Source organism: Rhipicephalus microplus, chromosome X, assembly GCF_043290135.1.
Source record: "Rhipicephalus microplus isolate Deutch F79 chromosome X, USDA_Rmic, whole genome shotgun sequence".
NCBI classification, from domain to species: domain Eukaryota; kingdom Metazoa; phylum Arthropoda; class Arachnida; order Ixodida; family Ixodidae; genus Rhipicephalus; species Rhipicephalus microplus.
This window is the reverse complement of record NC_134710.1, coordinates 326,419,266-326,444,021: the sequence shown is the minus strand read 5'-3', so window position 1 is coordinate 326,444,021 and position 24,756 is coordinate 326,419,266. Positions and strand designations below refer to the sequence as shown.

The 24,756-nt window shown below is 42.7% G+C and overlaps 1 long non-coding RNA gene across 1 annotated transcript; it reads left to right on the top strand.

The window, feature by feature from the left end:
- The first annotated feature begins 4,984 nt into the window (after positions 1–4,984).
- On the top strand, positions 4,985–18,833 carry LOC142777242 (uncharacterized). The gene is made up of 3 exons (XR_012887985.1): positions 4,985–5,699; positions 16,095–16,172; positions 18,372–18,833. It is a non-coding gene; the product is annotated as an uncharacterized LOC142777242 (long non-coding RNA).
- The last annotated feature ends 5,923 nt before the right edge of the window (positions 18,834–24,756 follow it).

Sequence of the window (24,756 nt, the reverse complement as noted above, 5' to 3'; positions counted from 1 at the left end):
ACGCTGACGCCGGTGGCCAAATCCAACCGAGAGTGTCCATATAATTGCCATCGCAATCAAATTAAGAGAACTGTATGCAGGGTCTCTTTTTTGTTGGTCAATGAGTCATTCAATGCTAAACCATCTCAAATGTAGTTGAAAAAAATCGTGCTGATTTACTGCATTGAAGAGAGTAGATCGTTAGAGTAATTTGGACAGAAAAAGATTTTTAGTCACGTCAGCACTTTCTGAACTTCCTAAAATGCCGTGTGGGTGTTAGAAGCTCAGTAATAATATTCAATTTTTCTGCCTCATGCGCCTCCAAAAATTCAGCCTAATTGTTTAATTTCCATTTTTTTCTATTGCAATACTGCACTTTATACGAATATCTGAACTATCAATACTTACTCAACAAAAAGCATAATTTGTAGAAAAAATACATTTTCACCGCTCAAGCTGTCGAATATTAGGGAAAAAATCACAAATTTCACAAAATCGACATTTTTGTCCATATTTAGACGCAATTGGCACCATGTGGGGGTTAAGTTAAGAATCACCTTTAGACCCAACGTGATAATATTAAAGTCGATATGTCACACAGGAACTTGCCGTGACCAGGAAGGGACAAAATGTGATTGAAGGTACGTAAAAGAAGAGTATGGTGATGAAGAGAAGAAGTCGTATTAAATACACGATAGAGTGGAGCGCTTATTATTTACGTGTGACATGTGGTGCATAATTTTTTTTTCATTTCTTAAGCAATTAACAGACGCAAAAGGCTCTTTTGCCAGGTGACAAGATGCGCAGCTGTGTGTGAGCCTTATGCGGTATTCAGAAATAAATGAAAGACGTTATTGCGGTTTTATTGCGCAGAGCCTAAAAGAAAGAGGTAAATATGGAACATTACACGCAATGTTAAGGCAATCCGATCCACTGGTGCAAGTGGGATGACTTATTGTTTTGAACAACAAAATATTGGCGCGACGTGCCTTCTTTGAAATTTGGTCACTTTCTTGTAACAGCAAGTTTTGGTCTGGCGTAAAAAAACGGCAGCGTTTTCCGCACGCCGGAAGTGGTCACTTTCCATAGTGGTAACAAAATTCAATGATAAATATCCCGAATTACGTGCAACTTTTGTAATTTCCAAAGAATGGATATGCCATAAGTGATCACAGACTACAAATGCACAATATACGCGCTTGCACTGAAGCTAAACTCCCCAATTTAATTAAAAACCCTTCAGTAATTAGCCTATTTTGTCCCATTTTTCCTGCAGCAAAATTTTTCTGCCTTGATGAAGAGTTCGTGTCGGAAGGCGACAGTAGCTTTGCTCTCAGAGGACTTATATATAAAAACCTATATTGTTTATTGATTAGGCGCTGTAAGGCATTATTGAAATCATTGAGAAAAAAGCCGGGTGGATTCTATGCCCTCCGGCAATAGATTTCACGCGAATTATTGGGTGAGCTCTTTGCAGAACAGGTTTTTTTTTAAACCGAGGCAGGATATAACAGACCACCCGGTCATTGTCTCGTGTCTCAAGCTGGTGTCACCTCGTGTCTTCAGTTGGCGACGTGCTGGTCCCATGTTTGACACACATAAGCCGATCAGGCTCCACATTTGGAACGCCAGTGGGCGCTTATCCTTTAAGGCCAGCTTCGTCGAATGGCCAATTTCTTTGTCCGAGCCAGCTAAGCGACATCGAAGCGCGCCCCACTGCGGTGGTCTATTGACTAAGGTACTCGGCTGCTGACCCGAAAGTCGCAGGTTTGAATTCCGGCTGCGGCGGCTGCATTTTCGATGGAGGCGGAAATGTTGTAGACCTGTGTGCTCAGATGTGGGTGCACATTAAATAACCACAGGTGGTCGAAATTTCCGGAGCCCACCACTACGCCGTCTCTCATAATCATACGGTGGTTTTGAGACGTTAAACCCCACAAATAAATAAATCAACATCAAAGCGCCAGCGTCGGGTCTTAGACGCAGCGTGATCGGCGCAGCAAACAGTAGAAAAACTGTAGTATTGAAACTATACGACAGAAAATAGATGGTGGCAAAACGAATCAGATAGAGGAAAAGAGCAGCAAATGATATAATTATTATGTAATTATTCAAAAAGAGCAGATAAACTTGAGATAAAAAGGCTAGAATCTGTGAGTTGCTAACGTGTGCAGAGTTGAGCCTAACCATTCAGTATCCCGAAAAGTTCATTCGAGCGCGAAAACCTGACGTGATCACTCACACACGCACACACCCATGCATCAAACACACAGCGCATGGGTGTGCGCGTGTGTGAGTGATCGTGTCAAGTTTTCGCGCTCGAATTAACTTTTAGAAATGCTCTACCGACTAGCCCAACAACAAGTTTTCTTAGAATTCAGTATCCATGCCGTGTTGCACTCGGCGAAACTACTCGTTTTCTCAGGCAGATATTGAAAGTGATTTCGAGTCACGGATAGTTGGAGGGGACATACGGTTACTGCTCAAGTATACTACCTCAAATATTCATGACGCGTTAAGAGAGCCTCAAAGTGGAGGCTCTGGAACTGCTAAATGTCTGGCTACGCTCAGGAGGTTTACAACACACGCTTGCAAGTGGTCCGGTGCTGAGAGATCACGTGTTGCGAGTAAGCAAACCGCATCGGTGGCTGCGCGTAGAATACAGATGCGCTGCTCTTAAATTATTTGAGTTTCTTTGGGCGGCTAGATATACATATTGATATGAATATAGAAAAATGGTTAAAGCGGAATTAGTTTCCTACGAAATGATTCTCATTAAGGTGTGAGGCGAAGTAAAAAAAAGCCAGCATTTTTTAAATATCAATTTTGTGGTTTTTGATCTTGTTAAATGCGCAATTTACTGCCAAATATTTTGCTGCTGAAAGTTTATTCTCACATAGTTTTTTTACGTTAGAGGCAAAATTGTTAGACCACCGATAACCTACGAAATCAAAACGTAAACTGCCAGTTTTGCATGAATCACAAGATTAGCTTGATGCGTAGTCTTTTATTGGTTACTTAGCAATCTTATCAAGAGCTAACATACAACAATGCTCTAAAATCGTGGTCAGCCCATAATTTGTAATCATAAAAGTCCTAACCTTCTTACCAGGTTATTGCGTAACGTGGTAGAAGTGTTTTTCATGCTAAAGCACATGTATAATCACTTATGGGAGCCTGTAAACTATCAAATTTGCTTTGGTTGACGCTGTGGGTCTTTCTGTATTGACTAAAGAAGTAGATTAGGTAGTCTAAGCAAATTAGGATTGCGAAAGCACCCCTTCATTTTATTGATGCTGCAATGCACGCTGAAAAAAAAACGTAGGATTGTCACTCTAGCAAAGGCACACAGTAGTAAGGTTCGAAATGGAACTAGCTGAAAATTTTGAGAATTTCAGGGCTCCTGATTATCTGGCGTAAGCGGTACAGCTGTTTCAAATCTACTTTGATTTTCTCAAAACCTATATTTCTTCTATTTTTCTATACGCGAACAGTCACACTAATAGCTATTAAGCTAATAACTGTTTCAGAGTAAAGCATCGTATCCTTTCTTATCACAAATAGTCGGTGCATAATGAACTTCAATAAGCAAAATCGTCCCCAAGATTTATTATGGGTGTCTGTTATACATAGGTGCATATAGTGCTAGCGCATACTTTTTTGGTTATATATTCACTGTGTTTATTTTCATCAGATTTGTTTTTTTTGTTAATTGCATGAGCCAAAGTTGTTTTATGTTTCTTCAAAAAAAAAACTAAAAAGTAGATGAGGGCAACTTGAGTTAGACGTGTTGGTGTTTTTTTTTTCAGTTTTGCCAGCTCTTAACAATTTTTTAAATAAAATATTAGCAAAGTGCGACTTGTTTTATAATATTCATGTATGCCTAAAAAGATGTGGTTTACGTTGTAGTCTGATAATACCTGATCATCACTTCAAAAAATTTTGACACTTACCTTCATATCCAAATACCTTTTCGTAGGAGGACAGCGTGCAGATAAACTTGGGAGAATTTGTAGTTATTCATAAAGCTACGTAAAAGCACCAAGCAGACGAGATACAATAGAAGGACGAAGCAGGACGGCCACTCATTCTGTTTAGTCCTTCTCGTGTATCTTGTCTGTTCTGCGCTACTCAGTACCTTGCAGGACAGCATGCGCCTCATACCATGGCGCCCACGCAAGCCACAGCTTACCTGTAATTTCGTCTTTTATTCAGTGTTAGTTATTATTGTGCTTATTAAAAATGCGTCTGCTAGAAAACTATGACACCATTGATGAATTCGCCTTTTGTACAGATTTTGCGAAACCTTACATCATCCTTTCAGACGCAAAGCAGCTCTTTGACTAGCGTGTATAACGCTGTTCTTCCGTCCACACCACTCTCCACGCTGCAGGTGCTAGAGCTGTTTCAAATAGGTCACACCATCCTAGCAATGTCAAGTGACGTCTCTTCTTCGCCTGTCTCGAGCTCACTGCGCCATCGGCCATACCATGCTGAATGCGCCGGTTCTCGTCCGAGCTCACTGCGTGTCAGCTCTCTCTCATTTAACCTTCTTCATGGCTCGAAACGCTCGAGCTCCCTCATCACGTGGGCATCATCTCGTCGGCGCAACCTCTCTCCATCTGTTTGTGAGAAGAAGCCGTGAACTGGCAGGTGCATGCGCTGCACGCGCCTCGAGAATCTCGTGGCGCCGGCAATGTGGATAGCGCACCAGTGCTTGCCGCGCGATCGAGCCGACAGGTGGGACGCCGTCACAGCACGCTTCCCGCTAATGTGGGCGTACCTTTCGCGGCTGTCACTGGCATTTCGAGTGTTCGCAAAACCGATCGCATTCGCGAATTAGCACGTCAACAATGACGGAGCGCGAGCCAGGGAAGCCAAATGCAAGCGTCAGCAGTCGAAGAACAGCGATGCTGATTAGGTTCGAGTCAAGCACACCGATCGCGTTCGAGAATACAGACGGCGCGTGGGTAACACCGATGAGACGCGAGCCAAGGAAGCCGACCGCAAGCGTATTGAACGCGTCCCGCCTCCCGTTTCTTGGCGTTTCAAACAAACGTTTACTCGAGTAAGCTTTACACCAAGTTTCGCTTCAAACCGTTTATCCAGCACCCGCGCCGATGCCCATTTCAACCAGGTTAACGCCGTTCGCACCACTGCTGTTTTACATTTCATCAGAATTGATTGATATGTGGGGTTTAATGTCCCAAAACCACCATATGATTATGAGAGACGCCGTAGTGGAGGGCTCCGGCATTTCATCAGGATTCCCTTCAGCGAAATAGCCCATAGGTTTTTGTTGTGCACGATACTTATATATTATAAACTTGTTCTCAGCCTTGATATTCAAGGTACAATTGCGCGGTATGCTTGAAATATGTTTCTTGTGGCGGAGTTGCAATGGCCTGCTTTACTGGCAGTCACATTTACCAAACATGCCAACCTGCCCACCCTACCGCACTCACCAAAACTTGAGAACTCTGCACCACCGGCCACGGAGTGTTATGTGTTATCTTGCTGAGCAATGAAGCAAATTGTTGCGGAATCTTTCAGTTTTGTAAAAATCATCGTAGTGCAAGGTCACCACAATAACCTCTGCACATGCCTGATCTACCCCTTACCTCCATCATTTGCCAAAGCGCCCGAATTCCGCTGTGAAAGCATTCCTGAGAAAGAGAAGGGAGAGTGGAAAGAGTGGAACTGAAGTCGCTCGAATAATGGTATGCTCTCTTCTATTATTTGTTGATTGTTCATCTTCCTGCCCTGGTATTATTTCTGTTTTAGAACACTGTTTTCTTCTTTTTAGTGCTCTAGCTTTCAGCATAGACGTAGGAGGCAAAACTAGCACATGGGACTTGACATCAATCAACCAAAAAAAGAAGTATACTTTTTGTACTCTCAAAGACGGATCAAGGCTCCCGACAAGCTCCTGCTGTGCATCCCTTTTACCTGCCTTCTTGGCGTAGAAAGCTAACTTTACGTTGCTTGTGTGTTTTTCCTTTCTTTTTTCCGGCAACTATTCTACCCTCAGCCACTGGGTAGGAGGTGGGTACGTTCACGCCGCTGCAGAATCGATACACAGATACGGCCACGTATGGTGCCAAGCCCCCTTCAAATCTGTCTGGAACCTTTTTCGCTATAGTCGAACAGATCTTAGACGTTTCCAGTTTTACTGCTGCAGCGAGCCAGCCGGTAAACACAGTATGCCGCGAATATGTTTCTTCGCTTTTCCTTCGCAAATTGATGCAGGGCAGCGTGATCGACGAAAATCGAAGAAAGACGGTGCAGGAAAATCGATACTCACAGAAGGCGGCCCTATATATGACATTTGTTTGTTTATTCTTTACTTCTTTTTGTTTTTTAGTACCGATTATTTTCTTACATATGTGCGCACATCTGCAGACGACGCCTGTGGTATAGCTTCGAAATACGACTTATGTGGTTGTCGAATGCCTCGAATATCGCGACAGAAAGTTTTGGCTTTGCAGAATAGGGTATGCTATAATACGTGATGCGTCATGTCCTGCAGGCACCTGCAACCACACTATGCGCCCATTAACCATATCGCTTCAGGAAACTATAATGGCGTAATGCTAAGTAGTACTGACAGTTGGGCGAGTTTGCACGAACGCAAGATAAACAAATCTTGAACCTTACTTGATAGCTTTGTTTTTATTACTTGGTTTTGCTGGTTATTTTTCTTTGGTGTATGTAGCCATGTGAGTGTATATATCTGTACGGCAATCTTGAATAAACAGGATATAGCTATAACGCAAATAGTTGGTGCACGAAGATTGTGGTAATCATTGGTGGGTTCCTTTCTCTCAGCAAAAGTATTATTTACTTAGTTTTGTTGACCCTCGTTAAGCAAAGCATACTGAAGAAGTTTTTGACCTCCTGAACCGGGACTATTGCTATGCGTTAAGCTTCACTGAAATAACATGCTATTCTATTCCCCATAATCCTTAAATACAATTAAAGGCGCACTGACCGGTTTGGAGCTGCTCCTCTCCAAAAGAAGGCCGGAGTAAGCGTAAGCGGCTCCCTGGAGTTTCTTTCGTTCTAATTTTAGCCACCCTTTGTGTCATCGAATGATATCATGTACATCCCTACAAAAAAAGTGTTGGTTTTGGGCATGCAATGTTCCAGTTCTTAGTAACTTGGTGACCGAGACATTTTGAATCACGTGCAGTCATTCCGCGTATACACGAATATTTATTTATGTTGACGACTTGTTTGTGTTGCTCTAGTGCATTGACAGTGCTTCAAATTGAAAGTTTAATAATACTTCGGGGGCATAGTGTGGCGAGCTTACTCAATATTCAACTGAGATCGAGACTCAGATCAAGCTGTAAGTCTGAGTGAGTTCAGGGGAGTAATATTTTGGCCAGTTTGAATCCGAGTGAAGTTCGGTTGAAGAAAATTTCCCTGAGTGTGAGTCTGAGAGAGTATGGCTCAGTGAAATTTTGGTAAGTATGAGTCTGAGTGAGCCCTCAGCGCAAAATATAATTCATGAGTGAGTCCGAGTTGGCACCCCCATTTCATGGACTTATGCTTTGGATTGTTCAAAGAGCGCCTAGAGCCGTTGGTTCTTACGAAAAGAAAAAAAAAACTGTAAACAATTTCATAAGTTTTCGCAACATTAAGTTGCATCACCTTGAGGATCATGTGTTATGTACGTAACGTGTGTTCAGAAGCCGCTTTAACCGTAATGCGCTGTTCGTTGCCTACTTGTAAAAAGAAGGAGAATTAGGTTCTTACTTAAACAATTGGCAGATTCCACGTAAAGTGGGAATCGACGATATGCGAAGTACGAATGATGAAGGTTGATATGTCACTTTACAAGGTAGAGGTAACGTCACAAGTTTGAGGTAAATTATGCCGTACACGACTTCCATGTCAAATAGGCACAAATAATGCCTGGTCACGCAAAAATGATGATATTTCAGTTTTATTCATTGGTTAGAATAACTGAAGTTCATTACACTGCACAAAATGTTAATAAAACAAAAAAATATCTGCAGAGACTTCCTGCGTTGTTTACCTTTTTTGCATTATGCTCCAATAAATTACCGCTACGTATGCAGATCAAGACATGCGAATTGTAGCGTGATGGAAAACTTGGTAATTTTCTCGCCGATAACGCGTATAGTAGCACTGCATGCTCAAGAAAGAAACCAGGCTGCAGGAATATTGATAAATGGAAGTCCAGTGAGCAGTGCATTCTGAACCATTCTCCTTGTTTCTTATTTAGATTTCATGGTCCACTAGACATACGTTTGTTGCTATTGCATCCTTGCACGGCACATTGTTTCCGATGCTACCGACCAAAGCACTCGGCTTTAAAGTAATTCGCATCGTTCTGCTGACCATTGGACACTGCAATGAAGACGTTTACTAACGATAAAACGCGCCTAACAGTTTCGCGCACAACAGAGAACGCAAGCAAGCGTAGAACAATAAAGCACGTGAGGGTTTGTGTCTTCGCAGACGAATGTTACGTGTGGGCCTTGCCATGTGTACCCTTCTAGTGCAAGGCCTGAGCTGAGAAATAATAGCATGAGCAGAGGGCCCTAAAATAATTTTTTGCATCAATAAAAGCTGTTATATATTGTTTGTTCATTACACCTACATGTTATTGTTGTGAAAAAAATCTTGTTTGTAAAGCTTATTGCTTGCTTCAAATTTGTATCAAACTTGGTTTTTCAATATTAGTGTTTGTTCCTCCACACATAGTCACGCTTCAACCGCAGCTCCCACAACTGCCCATGCTGATGTCACTAGCAATAGCTTCTGAGCCGCTTTTTGCCCGAGCCTTCGCAGCCTATTTAAATAGACCTTGGCGCCGGCGTGACGCGACGATTAAACGAACGCCGGCACGCACCCGCCCCGGGTCACGTCGAAATGTATTGGCGCCTTGGCTGTGAAATGTAGTCACATTATTCCATAACACGCATCTCATAATTTTCATGTTTGCACCATCCCCATAGCTTCGTCATTCATTCACGTGACGTGATACCGAATTTGGCATATGTAAAGCTGGCTAAACGGCAGCGAGCGCATCGTGAGTGTGGCATGTAGTCACGTTGTTACATGGCACGCATGTCAGGATTATCATTTTTGAACGTGTTATTCATCTATATCGTTCGTTCGCGTCACGTAATACTAAGTTTGGTATATGCGAAGCTACCGAAAAGGCCGTGAGGTCATCATAAGTGTGGCATGTAGTCATGTTGTTACATGACACGCCTGTCAAGATTTTCATGTTCGGATGTACCGCTTGTGTTCGCCATGCAGTCATGTCATCCTATAGCAGTTTGCAACATGTCACGTGAACGGAACCACCACAGGAGCAGCAAGATCATGAAATGTAAATAATGGCATTTATGACATAGATGTCATAATCATACAGTCATATTATACAGTCATGGTATGTCATACCGATTTCCGTATAAATACCATTATTTGAACGGCCAGGAGATCTAAAAGGTGTAGGCGGCTAGCTAGCTAGCTAGTTCGCTAGCTAGCTATCTCTATATATATCTATATATCGCTAGCTCGCTAGCTAGCTAGCTAGCTAGCTAGATATCTAGCTAGCTAGCTAGCTAGCTATCTAGATAGCTATCTATCTAGCTATCTAGATAGCTATCTATCTAGCTATCTAGCTAGCTAGCTAGCTAGCTAGCTAGCTAGATAGATAGATAGATAGATAGATAGATAGATAGATAGATAGATAGATAGATAGATAGATAGATAGATAGATAGATAGATAGATAGATAGATAAATAGATAGATAGATAGATATAGACTCACAGCCACCGAAGATTGCTAAGAAATTAAGAAATGCTTCTCATTTGAAATGTACTCGAGAAAATATAGACATGTTCAATACATCACCCGTTCGCACAGCAAATTCATTTATATGAATGAAAGAATTAGCTGTGTCTAAACCTAGTAATGCGCGAGGATGCGCAGCGAGATGCAAGGTTAATCTAACTGTTTAGCTTGATTTTATGTATCAACGCGCTTCTCAAGGAGTGCAGATTGTTCTTCTTCAGTCTCTTTGGCTCGGTTTCACAGTTTCTTGGTTTCGTTCCAAGGGCAATTCCTGGCTTGTTTCAGTCTCTATGACTCACTTTCCATATCTGCCGACGAATCCAAACGAGCCGCTCCTTCTACAGACCATTTCCACAGAGATGAGGAGTGTAGACTCCAACCGGTGCATTGTTTTTCCCTCGAACACTTTCACTGCGTGTCCGGCCTGCAACAGATACCCCTCCCCCCCCCCCCAAAAAAAAAACCCTGGCCACAATCCTGAATGCACCTGAATGAAGGTGCTATTAAAACAAAATAATTTCAATATTATTTAGTTCTTTCAACTTTTTTATTAAATGACATACGTTTAGTCTGTATATTTATTATACTTGGCTATTTCATTTTAATGATTCGGTGCTGGTGTTGGTGAGTTCCCGTTGCATATTTAGGAAGGCATTTCTCATTTTTCAGCAAAGTGAGCGTGCGCACACGTGTGTTTGTGAGAAAGATTGCGTATGTGTTGCCTGTGTGGGCGTGAGATGGTTTGTGTGTGTTATTTTCCCCACTCAGGGTGTGCATCGTGAATGACTCATACCGATGCAGAGAAACTTCTTCCTTTTATAAATATACGTTTCACTGAGTATATAAATACGTTCTGCCACGTGCGACAAAATATCTCGGCTCACAAGCTATAGATGTTGCACAGCGTGTTGCCAGATGCTCGGCATACTGTGTCAAATTTGCTTTCCTTCTATTCCTTCCTCAAAACTTCTGTTTCCTTCTATTCTGTTTCCCTCTACTTCATCTTTCATCAAAACTCCTGTTTACCTCTATTTCATCCCCAAAATTTCTGTCGAGTGACAGCTGCGAAGTGGCTGTCACTTGAAGGAACTGATTGATTGATATGTGGGGTTTAACGTCCCATAACCACTATATGATTATGAGAGACGCCGTAAAGGAGGGCTCCGGAAATTTAGACCACCTGGGGTTCTTTAACGTGCACCCAAATCTGAGTACACGGGCCTACAACATTTCCGCCTCCATCGCAAATGCTTGAAGGAACTACAAGACAACGTGGTGCTCTGACAAGATGGGCGAGTCGTAGCCAGTTGCCTATCAAGAGGCCGCTGGAACTCGGTAGTTTATTGGGTAGCCGTCTCGCTTGGCTCAAATGAAGCCTTCAACAAAGCGTGACTGGAACCTATAGTCAACATATCGTGCCCCCAGCAAAGACAAGCACACATTGCTCAATAGCCATTTTATACACGGTTTAGTTGTCATTCGCGCTGATGAAAGCTTTTTACGACAGCCGTCGTTCTTAAAATGTTCTTATAGTTCGGTGACAATCCATTCACTTTCGTTAACGAACAAAAGTAAAGGTTCTCTGGGTCTTCTACATTTTTTAAGTTTTGTCGAAACACTTTTTCTCCTCGTTAAGGACTTGCTTTATCGATTGATTGCACGTGGCTTACTGACCCCCCCCCCTTTTTTTAATGAAGTGACTGAGAGAAAAAAAACATTTGTGCTCAATACATACACCGTGCGCACATAGCAGCTAGGGGGCTCAGAACATCAATAGTCGAAGATAATATTGATCAAAGTGCTTTGTTTTTGTGATTTAACAGTCATTTCAGAATCATATGCTCTGTACCTATTTTTTAAACCAAAGAGTGCCCTCCTAATATTTTTTAACTACAATAAAAGCTCTTTTATTTACACTCGAAGGAAAATAAACCTTGGGATCGTTTGAATTTTCCTGAATTCTAATTAGAAGGTGCGCGCTAAAAACAATGGACATCACACCCACTGTGCGGTCAGCAGAACTCATTAAGGCCACCTCTGGGACCGTTATCGCGAAATAGGCGCTAGCACATCTTTGTGAAAAGTGATTCAGTAAGGCAAGTTCATAGAGCTATAACAGGAGGCAGAATTTATTTAACAGTCAGTACGTGAAAAACAAGCACTGATATGTATAATAATAGCAGTAATTTTTGGGCTTTACCATACCGATGCCACCATATCAATATGAGAGACGCCGTAGTAGAGGGCTCTGGAGGTTTCGACCACCTCAGAATATTTAACGTACTCCTAAAACAAGACACCTAGGCCTCAAGCAATTTAACCTCCACTGAAAATGCGGCTGCCACCACCGAGACTTCATTCCACCACCTGCGGGTCAGCAGCCAAGTGCCTCAGCTAACCAACGTGGTGGTTGGGCGGTGATATGCATTCATGTGAGCAGGAAGCAATATTCTGAAATATAGGCCGCTATTTATCCTCCAAGCTCTAAGATACACTTATTTACATCGTTAACGTAATGAAGTTTAAAGTAATCAGTCATTTGCGTTTGATTGCGTTTCTTCTGACGCGGTTTTATGGGCATCGTTTGCAGTTTGCCCCAGTGCTCCAGCGCAGCCTCTGAGTTTTCATCTTCTCAGAAATACTGCTGTTTCATTGTTTCTCATATTTATAGAATTTAGTTTGCCTTGTTATTACAACACATTGTGATCACCAAGTGACGACATATGCGAGGAGCGATAAAATTTATGCAGGGCAGCCCAGATCCAATTAACTGTTGTGGGTACCATCATGTTCAAAATAACGAGAGTTTTTCCCCATATAAATAAACAGGGCTGGAAGGCCCCAGGGCGTCAGTTTGAATCAACTGTAAGATTGAGTTAAGCGAGTTCGACTTAACGAGCATTTACTGTATAAATCGTTCACCTCAATGGTCTGAATTATCTTCTTGGTTATGGAAGTTAGCTAAACATCGGCCATGGTACTACTCGCGAAATTCTTCTCACACTTTAATGGTTCGTTAGAGGCGCGAATGGAGGTTCGCATATTTAAGGCATTCGGACCAGTGATAAATAAATAAAACTACAATGCGGTGGTGTTGAAGAAATCGTTTCGCAGAAATTCCGACGTTGGCGTCATTGGTTGTGAGCAAAAAATCATCATCTTATGATTGATTTAAATATAGAGAACACTGCAAAGAAAATAAATAAATGACAACAAATGTAGAAGTAGATAGGAGAACGAACAAGTGTTGTTTGGGATGGAGTTGGAATTGAACTCAGGTCGTATGAACAGCAAGTTCTACCACACGTCCACGCCAATGCGTGCGAAAGCAGTAAAAGGAACTTCCTTTGCTTGAAAAAGCAGTCAAAGTAGCTTTCATGCTTCACAAACAAACGCATCCTGTATGCATGCTTCGCAATGCTACATAAAATATTGCAGCAGTTATGCGTGGTACAAGCGTACATTGCCAACGAGTGTCAGAATATGTGATTATCATAATGGCTCCGTGGTTGGAAGACAGCACTCCATTACAAAAGGCCGAGACGCTACTGCGCCTATTCCCTTAAGGCCACATAGCGGGTGCATAGCGAATTCGAAGAGCTTTCATGTACTAAGATTTTGAAGTACGCACTAGAAACAAGATGTCACTATCGCGTTCAACTCCTTAAGGCGAGGCATTAGTGTTCCCTATTTTTTTCTATCTACTACAATTTCATAGGTTCTGAAAATTTCTGCGACAGTCAATTCATTAGAAAACAACGTCTTTTAAAGCACGCCTGGCGGCCAAGGTTATCCGTAACCCTCCCCTACAGCATCTTTTAAAACTTAGCTCGCTTTAGCACGTTGAGTGTGATTGAGAATTTATAAGAAGGAAAAGAGGTCGGCCTGAGCTAGTTCGCTCTAGCCTGCTACTCTACACAGGGAATAAAGGAAAGGGAAAGAAAGATTGTTAAAGAATATGTTAGGGACTGGACGAGGTGGCGCGTATGGGCAGTAGCCACTTAGCATAGACTAGTATCCAGTCCGGTGCTTTTGATGGAGTCTACAACAGCTTTTGTAGCAGTTTTTGACACTGTTTATTCATTCATTGCTGACATTATTTGGCTTTCACTCAGTGGCGTTCGTCCGACGCTTGCCAACGTAGAAGTTAGCATTTTCCTTTGCGTCACGTATATTGTGCTGTCATAAAATATATGCGCTAATGCTTCGCCCGATTGGCAGCGCTCACAATCCGGGTTGCCCACCCTGTTCATTAGGTGAGCATAGTGACGATTGAAGGCGACGTCCAGGTGAATCCGCTGCTGCACACTAGCATGTGTTCGACTCATTTTAACCAGAAGACTAAAAGTCTTATCGGGCTCTGTTTCCTGTAGATGCTTGTTTTGATGATGTGGTAGCGACCAATAAGTGGCAGTGCATGAGATCATAAGTGGCAGAATGCATGAGATCGCTCATGCATTCACGTATGAGCGATCTCAACAATGTGTGGACGTCACTTCGCGCATACGGTACTTTGACGTACATAGGAGCGTTGTAGACTGCCGCTCTTACTTCGCTATCGGCTAGTTCGTTGCCAACCAGGCAGCAGTGTCCAGGAACCCATTGGAGTGTAATCAAGAAACCACTTCTGTGCGCTAGGTTGAATGTTAGGACAATTCCTAACGCTAACGTGTGAAATTGGCCTCTTCTTGAGCAAGATTGGATACTTTAAAGCGCTGATTTTGGCTCGGACAGAATCGTTCATTTACGCGGTGCTTGGCCGTTAGAAAATTGTATACCCTCCTGTATGGCAACAAGTTCCGCCACTGTCGAAGATGACCTATGATCTATTTGCACGGCCGGGAAATACCGAGTTGAGGGATCATGAAGGCCACAGCTTAGGCTGACGAAGTTACGAATCCATCGGTGTAGATGTGCACAGAGTCGCTGTAACGGTCAGCCAAATTTGCTAAAGTGAGTTGCTTGAGGGAAACATAAAAAACACGCGACTTATTCGTAATTCCACGCATGTGAAGGCACTCTAGTGGTTCAGTCAATGTCCATGGAGGCACTCTGGAGATTACGGCAGGTGCAAACTCTGAAGGGATCATATGTCTATGCGTATCGAGAAATCGTGAATAGGTATAGCCTGGTCGGACCGCTTGTAGCGAAAACAACGGGTGCTATGAATGTCAGGTCAGCAGAAGAAGGTGCACTCAAAGAGGCTCAAAGGACGTGTAAACCTGGGTAGGGTAGGTGTGGGACTCCTCTATAGTGCAGGAGGTTGACGCGCACCATGGCAAGCCTACACATGTTCTCAGTGATCGTGCCTGAAGGCTCTCAAAGTACGAAGGCACGTTTCACACATGATGGAAGGTACAGGTGAGCTGTACCGTATATTGCCTACAAAAATTCCTCGTAGAACTCGTTAAACATCATGAAACGCAACCAAACCGTATTCGCACTTCATACTTCTTTCTATGCCCACAAGCAATACCTCGCTAAATTTCGAAAAGACATCAACATTTCGGTTGTTACGGGATGATTTGAAATACATATAGCATGTATTTACACACTACAACAGGCACTGTCAAAAGCGTCCATTTGGCTGACCAACACAGTTGTGTACCATCTATAATCTCCAGAAACTTCTATCGCTTAATCTAATTTCTCCTGGTGGCCACATGGCGGCGTCTAACGCGGGCGTACCATCGTCCATCGTTTATTGCTGAGACAAAGGTGGATGACTGACAAAGCAGGCGAGTTGTTCAAGAGGAGCGCTGGCGAAGAGGTGCCATGTTTCGCTTTGCTTTGCTGTCATATATACATGGCACGTACGCACTTTGGGGGATTGGCCAAGATTGCAACGTACAGACTTTTAAATGTTATTTTGGGTAAACTATGAAAACTAAAACTGAAGATAAAGAAATGAAATGACAATTATATTTAAAATATTCAATTTCACTACAAGTAATATGCTTTTGAGCCTGTATTCCCGACTGTTGTAATAACCTGACGGGAATAATTTTGAAAGCTTAAGTTCTAACTTAACGAAATGACGAATAATTTTAAGTACCAGAATAAAAGGGTACTCGTTGAGTATTTGTAATGAAATTACACATGGCATAAAAGGCATTCTTGTGGCAGTATCCAAAGTCTGAGGCACCAAAGCTAAAATATTTTCCTCCGATAAGGTCAAACCTGTTTTTGTAAAAGAAGTAATTAGAAATAGAGTTCTGATACGAGAATATCTCGCACATGACAAAAAGTAATGTGCGATATTTTCCACTTCTTCGCAGAATTCGCAGAGGGGTGATATCATCAGACCAGCCCTGCACCAGTAAAAGTTTGATGGGGAGACACGACACCGAAATCTGGTGATCATCACTTCTGATTGTCGATAATGGCTCCACTGCGATTTTCATGGATATTTTAGCTTATTATATTCCGTCCACGTGGTTATTGCTTCCATTCTATCTGCGTGGATAGCTGATCTTCTAAACCTGATTGTGTTGAAGTATTCTACCACTGGGAGAACCTGAATTATTGAGAGATCTAGCGATGAGCGGGCTAAGGCTATTTTATTTAATGTTAACCCACAGTGACCTGGTACCCATACTAATGTCAGATATTTCAGTAGAGACAGAACTAAAGACCGTAACGTCGTCCTGGAACAAGAGGCATGAGAAGTAGTAAGAGCTGTGGATACCGAGAGCAAATCAGTATTTATTATTGCTCTGTTCTCATTCCTCGGAAGTTGCGCCAGGCCAAATTGTTCTTTGTGTTCACCTTATCTTGTGGCCCATACCCACTGTGAGGGATTAGCAAGAATTGAGTGCTTCTACAAAATCTTATTAGGTTTTAAAATCATGCAAGTTGCGAAATATAAACATGACAATTTTTTGAAAACAGTTTCATGATCACTCAATTTTACACACTTGAAATGTTTTATTAGTAATATGTATTAAATATAAACGAACACCCAATTTTTTCCAAAGAACATAAATAAATTGAAAATTCATGCTTCAGTCCACACAGAAGGATGATATGAAACATTATTTTTTTATTCTTTTGATTTCATTAAGATAATGCCGCAAACAAACAAAAACACTCACTCGGGCGAACCCGGAAATAGAGGCTCGAAAAGGCAGAATCATAGTCATGCGTAAATTGATTCCAGTAACCCGTAAAGAAATCTCATGTTAAGATCTTCGAGCAGTAGCAAATCACCTACAGGTCAAAAAGAAATTATCTATTTTCTCCAGCTCGCCACAGAAAGCGCACAGTGGAGGAAACTTGACCAGACTTGTGCTACAAAAAATTTAGTTTCTGCTCCCGACAGTGCAGTCACTTAATTGCCACTTTTAGTATACGTGTTTCACAAAATGATCGATGCCAGAGATATAATAAATGCTCATATTATCTGAAAAAACATCCCCGAGCGTTCTAACTGCATCGTGCCATGGGCGACCGGCCCTCGTCTTCCTTTCTCCAACTGTCTGGCCTCCACTGGAGCGGTGCTAACTCTAGTGTAAAAATTGTTTGCTTGTCTAACAAATTTTAAATTTTATAATATTTCTGTTCCTTTTTATCACCAAACCACGCTATATTATCATATCATCATTATTCATGAGGGCTCAAAAGAGACTTTTTTTTGATACTGTACCATACCATACAATAAAACGCACAGCTTCTTCGTATCTCCCCTAGAGTAGGTATAAATCTTTGATGCGGAAGAAAAACAACAATGGCGGAACGCACGTCTCCCGTGTTTTTGTATTGCCTCTGCGTTGTTTACGTCTCCAACAACATCTACTTTTTGTGGCCTGGGCATGCAGGAAGACATATTCGGCAGTGCCTTCTCGCTGTACGTGAGCGAGCACTCGGTGGTGATGTCGTTCTACCTTCTAAGCAACCGATTGAGCTGCAATCGGCTTCGTTACATTAACAATCGGTTACCCACGGCCATTCTATCGCGACTTTCCAGACTTGTGTGACAGAACCCGTGGTTTTTTAGGCAGGTCGTCAAGCTCTTGGTCGCCGGTGTCTTGATCGAGGACGACGGAGCTCAGCAAGCCTACATTCCCTTTTTAACCAGTCACGAATGGCAGACTCTACCAGCTGGTGACGCGGCAGCAGTTGCTCGAGGGCAAAATGAGCTTTCATCAGTGCATCACAGAGTCGTCGTAGTTTGACGTGCTTCTGGGTGGTCTTGGCAGCAGACAATGAAAATTACAATTCTTGCTGAGGAACTGTTTTCTTTGCATGAGTACTTCAAACTAAACTTCGACTATTCCGAACGCAGCCTAAGCCGAATGCGGCAGTCAACCACAACGTTGCCGCACAGAGCCAGCTACCTCCTTCTATTAGGTCATGTCAGCCTCGTTTTGACAGGCCAAGAAACATCTTTCGTCTACACCAACTCTAACTGTTGAATATTGGAACTCTGGGAATCTCTTCCTCAACCTTAAAAAATGTTCTTTCTGGAGTATGATGACCTTGGCCTCGAACTCAGGAGGCCTGGGCTAATGAAACATTACTAACATTTTGTATGTTTCAACTGTTCGTCCCTGCAGCGGTCATGGAGGAGTGCCTTGTTTTGAGGAACCTGGAGCGAAAAGATCCACAGGCACTCATCTCGTCCGACGAACTGTCGTTTCTGTGAGGCACCGACTTCAAATGGCGTCTATAAATCAAGTTCTTCTTCAACAAAAGGAAAGGGTTCAAGCCGGAGCAACTTCATTGGCTGCTACAAAACAGATACAATCTGACTGAAGTGCGCCTTCCTCAGCTCACCGAAGCCTCTCCAGAAGATAGCTTCTGGAACCTTAGCAACGCTCCATGAACTTGAGCTGAACGAAGTGAAGTTCAAGTCAAGCATAGGATCAGAGATCGCTTATCATAGACGCGCTCTACATAGAGACCGTCTTATGAATAAAGCGCCACATAGACTCCTCCACCTTTCAAATTATGGACTTGTCGTGACTTGCCACAAAACATTTTTCTATTCTAAAAACTGAGAATGTATCGTTAGTCTTCAGAAAAGAGCCCCTCCGGGGCTCTTTGCAGGATTGGCTGAGCTTCACAAAACGCGGGATAGTCCCGAGCTCTGGTGACACTTCCTTATGAACAAGCCAACAGGACGAAAAAGTCAAATCCACCCCTCAGCACGCTGCGTTTTGTTAGTTACGAAGAAACCAGACATCGTGTGAAAGACAGTCAACTAAGTTGGGCGGTGTTTTCAAACCAGAGGCATCTGCTTTCTTTCTTTTGTCGTTCTATTGAGTGCAGAAGTGCACCCACGCAATAAAAGTGGGAGAAACTTTTTGAGATTATATTTTTAGAGGCAGGGCTGTTTAAATTTATTTTAAAACTTTTATTACTTGCAATAAGTCTGTTTTACAAAAATCAGCACGGTGGCCTCGGAGATTAGTACTGGCCGAGCGTCTTGCAACATCGCAACTGCAGCTGAATGCGAGGCCACGTGTCAATCTGTACATGCTAGGGAGGCCACGTGTCAGCGTGTACACTCAAGCGCGCCGCTCAGCCGGTGCACGTCGCCTTTGTTTTAATCACCCGCTAGCACCGAGCACGTGCAGCCGGCTAATTAGCTATTTGGCAAAACGGCATAATTCGCTAGTTAGGCCAGTACATGCTATGACCAAGATAATTATGCCAAGGTGTCTAATTTGATAACTCTATCGCGTTAGCCAGCCAGAAAATTAATGTTTGCTTTTGGGCCCAGCATCATCAACTGGACTCTGTATTTACGTTAAGTGAGCTGCAATGTGCTATAGCATCACGTCGTCAAAAATCGACCTCTGGACAAGATGGCATTACGTACAATATGCTAAAGAACCTGGGGCCAACAGGCACAACTATTTTCTTAGATATTTACAATAATCTATGGATGCAAGAAATTGTACCGGAGTCTTGGTAGTTTGCTCGCAACATTCCTATCTTGAAACCAGCTAAGAGGCCCTTGAGCCTTGAATCCTTCGAGCCAATGAGTCTGACAAGCTGTCTATGTAAGGTAACGGAAAAAAATGATTGATGTGTGACTTCAGTGGTGATGCAACAGAACCGGTGTATCCTCCAACTACTTGACAGGTTTTAGGAAACGGAGATGCACAATGGATGAAATACTGGACATAGTAATTTATGTGAAGCATGAACGCGCCTATGGTAGTTTGACGGTCGCAGTGTTTTTAGACATCAGAAGGGCATTTGTCACAGCCAGTCACACTCATGTTCTGCTGAATATGTTGGAACTAGGACTGTCCGGGAGGTCTTTTCGGTGGATATCTAAATTTTTATCAGGTCGCAAATTATTCATTCAGACGAGCGAAGGAAAAAGTGCGGAACACGATGTCAGACAAGGAGTACCACAAGGAAACGTACTCAGCCCTTTTCTTTTCAACTGTGTCATGGCTGATTTAGCTAAAAGACTGCCTTCTATGTTGAAATACTCTGTATATGCAGATGGTGTGTGCATAAGGGCATCTGCCACGGACGTACGGTTAATTCAGATTGCTTTGAAAGGCGGCATAAATATGTTTATCTACTTTTTAAAAGAAAGCGGAATGATTCTGTCGCACGCAAAGACAACTGTATTGCCCTTCACCCGTAAGGCGTTAAAAACTTCAATCTCTATTTAGAAGGAGAACCACTAATAAATATGAAACAGCATCACTGGTTTCTTGGAGTAATACTTGGTAGGCAGCTCTCATTGGCACCTCACATAAAGAAACTCGAAAACGAGATGAATATGCTAGTGAATACACTCGGCAGAATTGCTGGGACATTAAGAGGCGGATCTGTAGCATCAATGCTCGCTGTTCACAATATTTTACGCGACAAAAAGTTGTATATTCTGCAACTGTCTTACACTGCCTTCCCCGCACTTCAGAGGAGCGACTTCAAAGACGATTAGCTAGGGGACAGCGCATCTGCCAAGGTGTTCCGTGAGCGACTTTCAGCAGCCTTGTCATAGCAGAGACTCGACAACCTCGCTTTCTAGTCATGAGAACAATCAAAACATGCCGCCATTTTTTTCGCTTACAGACGTAACACAGAGACCACCCACTGGCACTAGAGATTTTACGAAAGGATAAAAGCAATGCTCATGAAGAAAAACAAAGTAATGTGCATATATTACCAAGAAGTCAATTTTGGTGTTCTGAAATGGACTATACTCCTTGGCTACTTACAATACCAAACATTGAATTCTCGGTAGATGGCATTACCAGAAAAAGGGACACGTTTATCCATGCTGCTCAACAACTAGCGCTTTATTAGATATACATGCGGTGTCTAGGGTACATACACATTTACACAAATGGTTCAAGTATTACAACTTCATAAACATCGGCATTTATTATACCACAGCTCAATATTCAGGAATCTTTTAAATTATGTCGCATGACGTAATTTACCACAGCTGAGCTTTTCGCTATACTGTGTGCTATAGAGTTTATGAACTCGGCAGCAGATGCGAGCAAATGGGCACTTTTCTGTGACTCACAGGCCGCATTGAGATCACCTTCCAGTAGAGATATGACAGTAATTAGTAATAGTATGACATACGAAATGCTGAAAAAGCTCACCAAAGCAAACAAGGCGCAACAAGAGATCAAATTCCAGTGGATACCTCGCCATTGCAACATTCCTGGAAACACATCTGCCGATGAAGCAGTACGACAAGCACATCGTAAAGACGTTACTGTTTCTTTACCAATTTCTAAAATGAATTGCGTAGTAATATTAAGACTACAACTTTCAAAATGAGAAAAACGGCCTTGCTTGACCAAAGTGCAAAGAGCTGTGATCTATATCACATTAATTCATTTATGGAATTCCAAATTGCGCTGCCATTAAACAGAAGTATGGAGACTTTAATTCACCGATTGAGGCTAGGCACCACATACACAAAACATTTTTTGCACAGGTCGGCAGTGCTGGAACTCCCGAATGTGAATGTGGATTATAGATGAGGACGTATGTCACTTTCGCATAGACTGTCCAAATCATGACACGCCGAGACGCAGTTGTAAATCGAAACTGTTGGCAGTAGACCGTGGACCGTTTAGCATGAAGAAACTTCTGGTCCCGTGGCCAACTGGAGTTTTACCGTCGCTCACTTTCAAAGCATTAGTACGTTTCTTACAAAACAGCGGAATTGTCGAGAAGTACTAAGAAATAACGAACTTTCATTTGTATAAATGATGTACTTATTATGTGCAGTATCGTGTGACATCTATCATATGTGCGCACTGAAGTGAATGGCTTGTCGACTATTATGTACACACGAGCGAATACATCTTCATAAGGAGCAGACGTGTGCTCTGCTGTTTTGGGCTGGTTAAACCGAATATTTTGTGCTGGTTGGACCAAATATTAACGAAATAAATTATCAGAAACCTAATTCGTTGACTTTCGAACATTTCCTTACGATTTTGTTGTGATATGTGCGTATAAGTGTGTCTGTGCATTTCTGTGCCCGAGTGTTCTACTTTCGATGCAGTGCTTTGTATGTTTAACTTTAAGATACGTGCTCAAGTTTCACTCAAGGGCTAAGGAGTAGCCAGCCTTATAGTTCTGCGCCAACACCACCTTACATATCATATCAGTAAAAAAGGCCCAGGTAATTACGCCACATCTTAAGAAAACCGTGCTGATGAAGCCGTGCAAAGCCAGAACCGGGCTAATTATTGCATGCTAGTTGATGAGCTAAATAAACTATCCTAATTAACCGGAAATTATTTATGAGCCCATAAATACCATGCTAATTAGCCCCTACTAATACTAAGACAATTAGTATTCTGGTCATCAAAATTACGTTTATTAGCTTCTTATTGATCCCAGCATTGCTGATTGCGCCCAAAAAAATTGCCTTTTAATTGAAACTTTACCTATGAAGGGATGACAGCTGAGTGTAATAGTCATTAAGCCACAGTCAATTAGTAAAATCAAAATTAAGTCAGAGCTGATGTGGTCTTCACTTTGAAGCCGAGCACGCACACAGACTACCAACTTAAAAAGCTGCAAGAAGCTAGGTTATCATAAACTCTTTCATGGCTCTAGCCTTGCACAAGTAGTGTAAGCTCACCCAAATTATTTTATATACAAAGAAGCTGCCGCTTAGCTTTCACCAAATAAAAGGCTTGACAGTCACACCGGCACCATCACAGTCCCGAGTGGAACTTGGGCCTTCTCAGAATCAACGAGTTTGTATCCGAGTTCACGCGCCAATCAGTTTGACAGACACCCGCGGTGGAGATTAGGTACGCCCACCACGTTTGCTATTTCCGAGGAGCAGTACTCACGTCGAGCGGCACGATTTATCTATTAGCTTTATCGCGCAGGCTATGCACACACGCACGCAGATGTAAAAGTGGTATTACCACGTGAATACGTTGTTTTGTATTCAAGATAACCACGCTCACGACGTTGCCAATCACAGCCGCGTTGCCGCTATGATGCGAGCACCCCTGGTAGCCACCTGTCCTTTTATTTATCGCCAATATTTGATAGCAGTGAAATGAGTAGCTCAAGAGTGCTGTGTGTGCACCCCTGCTGCCTTCGAGAGCGGAAATTTCTATGCTGCAGGTGGAACAAAAGAACCAGTCCAAAAGAGGACAAACGCCCGTGAACGCGCCTGTGGGAGGCGCGTGTTGAGTTGGCAGAAAGATAGCGCGGTAATCTCGCTGATGTCGCTGCACTGTTGAAGTGTTGACTGAGTGGCGGCGCTGACGTTTTCGCACACCCTGTTTCTTCGATAACCACCGCAAACGCCCCGCTTGCATTTCCAATGCCACGCGCAATCTTGTAGCAATTTGTACTAACGCTGCTATCCCGCGTTCCGCACAGTCTTCATGCCATGGTCACTGCAGAGCAAGCTCGGAGCAAACTCGCCTGCTGAGTAGCTCGGGCCATCCTGCATCGCACCCACGCTTCTGTTTATGCGGGTCAATATTTTTGCCTGTAGATTACTATGCATCTAGCACCCACTTATGTAGAGTTGTTTGTAGGCAAGATGGGCAATAAGAGTGAGAGAATCTCAGTGGGCAGGTGGTACATTTGAACAGACTTTTTGAGAGCTAACCCTCTTATCACGTGACTGACAGGCTCAGTAGTACGCGACTGTGTTATAGCCCATGTTGTGACGCTAACAACCTACAGGAGCATTCCGTCGTACTTTCTGTGGCGGTTATATCATTTTAAACATATCTTTTGCTATACAGCTTCTGCTACGACTTACGACATGCGTGCTTGTATAATCGCTAGCTGTCGCACTGTTACACTGGAGCATATGCATGTTCTTTTTGTTTTACCGCGGAAAGGCCTCTCATCTAGAGTAACAACTTTAATCAATAACCTCGAATACTTGAATTTCTCGAACTCTAGCACGGAGTGTTTGGTGATCAGCTTTGTCGGCGCTCCCACACAGGCAACTGAGTAGAGCAGTCCTTTGATGAATGGTTCTCGTGGCAGAAACGTTGGTCAGATTCACATTCAACCACATTGCGTTCATAGCGCCAGCAGTTTCCTCACGAAAGTCCATCCCTCCATCGTCTTTGCTGCGGTCGTTTTATAACTAGAGGTTGGATTTAGAGGCACTAAAAAACGGGGTCTTAGAGGCCAAAGATAGGCGGAAAAAACTCTGTTTTATCCAAGCAAAACACTAAATATAGGTGCAAAAAACTTACGCTTTTAAAGGAGTACGTGTGGTATCTGTGTCTATGACAGAACACTAAACAGAAATATTTTAATTATTATGGTAGAAAGGTGCGAATGGTTTAGCATAGCCATGCAAATTTCCAATTTTCGCAGGGTTTGCAGAATATTGTCCCTTATTTTTTAACCCTGCATTGTGAGTAAATTATCAACCATCAAATAAACACGCTCCTGGGTCTTTTTCGTGTCAACATGGCTGAGATGTGCCACACAGGAGCAGATAGC